Source organism: Zootoca vivipara, chromosome 12 (assembly GCF_963506605.1).
Source record: "Zootoca vivipara chromosome 12, rZooViv1.1, whole genome shotgun sequence".
In the NCBI taxonomy this organism is placed as follows: Eukaryota; Metazoa; Chordata; class Lepidosauria; order Squamata; family Lacertidae; genus Zootoca; species Zootoca vivipara.
The window spans coordinates 18644306-18651348 of record NC_083287.1 but is presented as its reverse complement, the minus strand read 5'-3'; the positions used below and the strand labels follow the sequence as shown (position 1 = coordinate 18651348).

At 38.9% G+C, this 7043-nt stretch overlaps 1 non-coding gene across 1 annotated transcript; it reads right to left on the bottom strand.

Annotated features, from left to right (window-relative positions):
* Positions 1 to 1906: 1906 nt before the first annotated feature.
* Positions 1907 to 1979, bottom strand: TRNAT-UGU (transfer RNA threonine (anticodon UGU)). The gene has a single exon. It is a non-coding gene; the product is annotated as a tRNA-Thr (tRNA).
* Positions 1980 to 7043: the final 5064 nt, after the last annotated feature.

The window sequence follows — 7043 nt, the reverse complement described above, 5'->3', positions numbered from 1 at the left end:
TACATTTGAATATCTACTTGCCATTATTCTGACTATGTTTCTGCTTTCAGAGCTAGTTATTACTTACATTATTACAAAAAACAGTAATAATTGAATGCAGTGACAATAATTTATGATAATAAAGAGTGGACACATAGTCCTACCGGCCCTTTGAGGGTGACCAAACTGCTGATGCGGCCCTCGATGAATTTGAGTTTGACACCCCTGTTTTAGATAGTCAGCTGCACAGTAATGTTAAGCTGCTGTTTCCACCAGAAAAGAAAACCTTAGAAGGAGTTTCAATAGCTTAGGCAGGCCAGTAAGGACCAGTCCCATTCAACTCGCATCCCACAAACAAGACAATGTTTATTGGAAATGTTGCCATATTGGTCCAGCTATAAGCCTCCCACAAAGCCTGTCTGTAGCCCTAACATGTAACAAGCACCTGTGGAGAAGGACACGTGATGCTTTTCCTAAAACTGCCTGAAGTTCCATGCACTTCCCAAGGTCTCATCTTAAATTAAGGCTTCTCTACCTGTAAGAGCGGTACCTATTTATCTACTCGCAACCCTAGAGTCGTCCGCGACTGGACCTAATGGTCAGGGGTCCCTTTATCCTTTTACCTGTAAGAGAGCAATTATAGGCCAGAACACTGAGATCTAGGCCTTCTGACGGTTCCCTCATTGCGAGAAGTGAGGTTACAGGGAACCAGGCAGAGGGCCGCCTTGGTCATTGCGCCCACCTTGTGGAACGCCTTCTCATCAGATGTCAAGGAAATAAACAACTATCTGACTTTTAGAAGGCATCTGAAGGCAGCCTTGTGCAGGGAGGTTTCTTGAGGTTTTTTGTGTTTTAAGAATTTTTTGGAAGCCGCCTACAATGGCTGGGGCAACCCAGTCAGTAGGGTGGCTTATAAATAATATAAGTATTATTATTATTATGATGTTATATTCCCATTAAAATTTGCCCCAAAGGGCAAAAATGTGTGAAGAGAGAAACTTCCCTCCTGCCAAAAGACCCATGGGGAGGTTTCATTCTGAGTTCCTTATACTCAAGAAATAAACATGCTAATGCACCTAATAGAATTTTTCCAGCTGGCCTGCAATAGATATACTGGTGCTGGGTTATCATGCATTGGCCTGGAAATGGAGTGAATTGTGACAGGGGAACTCTGATTTATATTTTATTCAGGCAGTGGCACAAAGGCACAAAATCAAAACAGTGCGTTCTTTGGCTCTCCCCACCCCCACACAAAAAGGTCAAAGAGAGATCTAAGCAGAGTTACTTAATTAAGCTGAAGGGTAGCCCAACGCCTCCCTTGATCTGCTGCCTCCAGTGAATGCAAGAAAATAATTGTAGCATTTCCTTTAGTGAGCTCCAGAGAAGGAAAGCAACTATTAACAGCCTTTCAAAGACGTTATTGTTTTAAGGGATTTTCTCTGGTGTTAAAACTAAACTTCAGGTCTACTGCCCAATTAATGAAATGTTATATCCCAGTCTTGTGCATGTTTACCCAGAAGTAAATATGATCTTCTTCAATGGGGGCATACCCCAAATAAGTATGCCTAGGATCTGAGCCTTCATTAGTTGTATTCATGTTAAGGTTGGTTGTTTTGATAATGCTATAATTCTGAACAAAACAAAGCATATCTTTTTTTTAAACAAGGAAAAGGGCTGTCCTTTTAAGCTAGGACTCAGCTACATTAGTAAAGAGTTATATTTGAGTTATAACATTGTGACACCAGATGTCGCTGTGGAGTCCTGTCTTTCTCCAACGGGATTTCCCTTTTAACTGAATCGCTTTTTTGATATTTCTAGATCCAGTCCTAGTGTGGGGGAAAATTGGCCCTCGAGAACACATAGAATCATAGAGTTGAAGGGATCACAAGGGTCATCTAGTCCAAGTCCTGGCAATGCAGGAATCTTTTGCCCAACATGGGGCTCGAACCCACAACCCTGAAATTACAAGTCTCATGCTCTACCAACTGAGCTATCAGGTCAAGATGTTGCTGAAACTGTGCCAACAAAAAAGGAATTGCAAGATAAACTGAGTATATTGAACTGGCAAGTAGAGATCACACTACACAAGAGTTTCAAAAAGCATGGGGGAAATGCAGAGAATACTTCACAAAACAGTGCCCCAAAATACACCTGGACTTGTTTTGATTAATGTCTGCAGGAGACTTTGCGGATATTTAAGTTATAATTAGAAAAAAAACTTAATAATTATTCATAAAGGAAACAGATTATAAGAAGTAAATAAGGAGGCCAGATACAGGGTAAAGGAAGTATTTTATTTGGTTGTTTGTATTGTTGTATGTTATGTTCACTGTATGTTATGTTCACGTTTAATGAGGGTGAATTTGTGTATTGGGGGGTGGGGCTTTGTGTTATGTTGTAAATAAAATTCCAATAAAAATTAAATTAAAAAATAATAATCCTAAACTGCCCTAAAGAAGCAAACCCAAGGAAGCATACCTCGGACTAAAGCTCATTGAACTCAATGGAACTCAATGGAATTTAATCCAATGTAGAGCAGCAGTATTAAGGAGCCAGGTGTGGGCCAGGCCTCTAACTGCTACCTGTTGTGAAATATTAAAAGATGATCTGTATTAACTGTGGCTGTTCAGCTGAGATGGACATATTCTGAAATGTTGGTGCTGTAAGCAGTTATATATATACAGTACCACAGAGCAGAGCATTGTTATGGTTGAACAATAGTTCTGAGTGGCAACACCTTTGAGTAATTTGGCTGTGATTTAACATATATGCAAATTCCTCGAGTTTCTGACTGCATAATACAGCAATCAGGAGAGAGAGAAACGGCAGAAGTGTTGCCCTGTTGCCGTCAGTCCATCTGTTACACTTGGCAAGATAGTGGATGCTGACTTATGGTCTGTTTTAGGTCTGCTTCCTCCAAAGCAAATGCAGGAGAGAGCAAAAACTTCTGTCCTCCTGAATTATTCCTCTTTTTTGAAGTTCTCACAGTAATACCAATAAGCACAAATCCATTGGAATCCAGGATCTGAAACTTACCGGTAAGCTGCAAACTAAACGACTTCTAGAAGATTCACTAGAAAATAGCACAGTCCTGTGATACTACTTTATTCTCAAGTAAAGCTATGAGGCCAGGTTATCTCCCTGGAATACAGTGGTACCTCTGGTTAAGAACTTAATTCATTCCGGAGGTCCGTTCTTAACCTGAAACTGTTCTTAACCTGAAGCACCACTTTAGCTAATGGGGCCTCACGATTTCTGTTCTCATCCTGAAGCAAAGTTCTTAACCTGAGGTACTATTTCTGGGTTAGCGGAGTTTGTAACCTGAAGCGTTTGTAACCTGAGGTACCATTGTATATATGTTGCTTGAATAGTCTGGCTCCTTGTCAGTTTGTACGTATGATGTCAATATCAAAATTGTCCTATTGTGGCATTTGTTAGTTTTCCTTTTTACTCATTTACTTCATAAAAAATACCATATCCTCTAACATTTCTCAAATGAAAATAGGGAAATGCATGTATTCTGGATCTCCCAGTCCTTGTCTAAGGAATGGGGCTTGTTAAGCCATTCCTTGAACCAGTACTTTTTTTCTTTAAAAAACCGTTTAGGGGTACTCTCATTTTCCTATTCATATTGAAATACTGCCCCTCAATGAGGCCAAAGTTAATTCACAAAATGTCTAGGGGTATATGTACACCTGCGTCCCCTCCCAGAAAAAAGTATTGGTGGAAACCCATTTGAAACACAGCACAAACTTTCATCCTCTTGAAATTACCTCAGGGTGAAGCTTTGATTTGGTTCTGAGGGAGCAGGGCAAATACCGTACTAATTTACCAGCATCGTGCCAATTAGCATGAAGACCAATATGGCACAACGTCCCCACAAAAGTTTAGCTGGTACAATTCACCTGACTTTTGCTATTCCTTTGTTTTGGTTGCTAGCTTCTTGATTTAGGATAGTATTGTTCAAGTTCTTTCCATAACAATTATGTGATTCCACATTTACTACCTGCCGTGTACCTGGGAATGCCAACACAGAATATAGTATATTCCTTACTATAAAAATTGTATAATACTCCTGAGTTTACTGTAACAAAATTAAACTTTCTGTGTACACTAAGCAGACTCAATTTTTTTAGAAAACATATACACAAATTGTACTGAGATTAGTTCAAAGTACTCACAGATTATGTAAACAGATCTTCCCACTGGAAAAATGTATGTGCAGATTCATCTGTAAGAATAATTCAGTCTGATACTTTAGCTCCTCCTTGTGGCAAACCCTTGGTTATTTTAAAGTAAATATGTTACATAAAATGTTTAGGAGTTGACTAACTTCAGAGTTCTTATTAAAGAACAATTAAAAGCAATGGTGGTTTTCTTAATGGCATAACAAAGGCAGCCTTAATACAATGTGTACTGTTAGCCACACAAAAGAACATTCAAAGTGTGGTGGTAGAACTATGGTAATTCATATTTTTTTATTCAAAAACTTCTTTATAGGCAAACAGAATCAGCAGTCCAAAAACAGTAAACTGACCTGAGACATATTTGCATAAAAATGATCTTAACACAGACTCATTGTCTGATTTTAGAATGGCCAACTCTTGAAATAAATAAAATGAACTAGGGGTGGGACACAGCTTTTTTTGTCGGGGGGGGGGAGCAGGTCCTGGGGCTGAGTGAAGCACAAAATTTGTCCAGCCATCTAAAGTGCATAACTTTTTTAAGTGAGGGGAGATGTAGACCAGGCTGAGTTTTTCCTCCCTAGTCAGTTAGCTCCCCATCCTTTTTAATTAAACAAAATAAAACAAATTTCAATATTTATACTGATTCCCCATTGTCTCAAATAGGAACCTACCAATTGGTAGAAGGAAAATTTGTGCTGTATGCATTTAATAGAATCCAGTCTGAATAGGGGCTTCGGCACATTATTCTCCCCTTGAGCTTCAGAACTGCTGTTCAAAATATTAGACAGGCACTAGGCATAGATAAGAGACTTTCCAGAGATAAATTCAAAACTCTCAGGCTGGCAGTGACAGCTGATTCAAATGTAGTTGGGAACCAATAAAGCAATAATGTATGACACAGAGACACAAATGTCATAATAAACCTCAGATACATAGAATAAAAAGAATATGTTAAAAATGAGAGTCGTACAGATAGAAATAAAGATAACGTTCAACTCAAGCTGAGAAGCAATTTCTGAGTATTCAGCTTGGCAGGCGGAGAGCAACAATTTTCAAACAAGTTTGAAAATAAACTTCAATGCAGAGAAAGTCATATGCATGAGGAACAACATCAAAAATAACCCAGAAGAAATGAAGTATAAAGGTGAGGTATAGGTAACTTCTATTATTACTGATAGTGCCTGTTGTGTGTCTGTTCTGGCTATTATTTTGAAACAAGGTTTTTTTATAATATTTTTTTTTTTAAAAAAAAAGGTACATGAAAAAGAGCATGTTTCTGGCACCTCTTTAGTCGGCCCCCAACAGTATCTGAGGGACAATGAACTGGCCCCTTGTTTAAAAAGTTTGAGGACCCCTGCTGTATAGGGACCGGTGGCTGACCATTTAATTCCCCACAAAGCCTCTGGTGAAGCATCACTCCAGGGCACTGTGGGAAATCAAAATGCCCACTAGCTGTCACCTACAGGTAAACTTTTAACTAAGATCCAAAGCAAGGGCTAGCACTGGTGGGACCTCGCAGATACCTCAAGTTGCTGGATGCTGATGCCAGACCTGACTCGTGTTGCTTTTAAGTTATGCTTTCCTTCTCCTGACCATATTTATCATTTGTCACCCTTCCCCCATCCAAATGTGACCAACAGCCAAAACGCAGCATTCTTTCCTGAACTGGCACTTTTTGCTTCCAATAGTTAGCAACTATGACAGCAGCAACCATCCTTAATAAAAGTTGTTCTTCTTTCTCTGCTTATAGCACCTTTCAAGTAAGTATGTTCTGGGGTCAAAAGGGAAATTAAACTTTAAAGATCGCACTCGCGCGTATTCTTCTCTATATCCTTGTTGTTATGCAGAATATCATTGCATTTATTAGAATGTTTTTGCTTTCCTTCAGAAACCTTCAACACTTATTTTATAATTTATTTAAATAATTAAGGAAGGTGTTTTCAGAAAAAAATAACTAATGTCAAAGGAAAAGTAAAAGTGTCACTCGTACCTCCACCTTCCACCAGGCCAAGTGAGCTGAGAAAAATGGCTCTTCCCCCTTGTTTTCTCCCATACCCTCCCCTAGACATTGAAAAAAATGTATGAAATGCTTGGTGCCCCCCCCCCCCAATAATGCTTGGATAGAAATATAATTTCTTAATTAAAATGCAATAGTTAATGGATACCTCAGAAGTCAGACTGATAACTCTTCCTCCACTCTTTCTGTATGAACATCAGAGGACGCTTTATAGCCTTGGGGGTGAGGATAATTAACCCCACAATGTAGTAATATTTATGCTTCATTATTCTTCCTAAGAGATACTACTCTTAAGTTTCATTTTAAGTCAAATTTCAGTGAACCTAGAACATGGAAGACTGTCAAGATTTAGGGGGGGGGAATTAATTTATATAAAGAGAAAGGGAGGTGAATGGCCTTCCATAATCTCCACTAATTGTATTTCCCAAAATTCAGATGCTAATGAGTTAGTGGATATCGAAAGAGAAATAACAGCTGCAGCTTATCCCGCTGTGTTCTTCAGTAATGACAATGTTATACCACATTAGCAATTGTGACATTAATAAAAAGAAGCCCATAGGATTAACAGGCGACAGCTGACTTTAGTCAAATGTAGGTCATGCTTTGTTTGCTCAGAGCTGGGTAATAAATTTCCAGGTAAGTGCTCTCATGTGTCACACATATACACCAGGAGCGTAATTTCACCCACACTCACTGATCCACATTCTTGTATTTTTTGTAAGCCGTTTTTGAATTACTGTTAAGCATTTAATTCCACCACAGCATCTCACAAGCTTTTAAAAAGGTATTAACTCACATGACACTGATGCATAGGTTTATTCTCTTTCTCCCATCCCAAATCACCACCAATACCAGTTAAT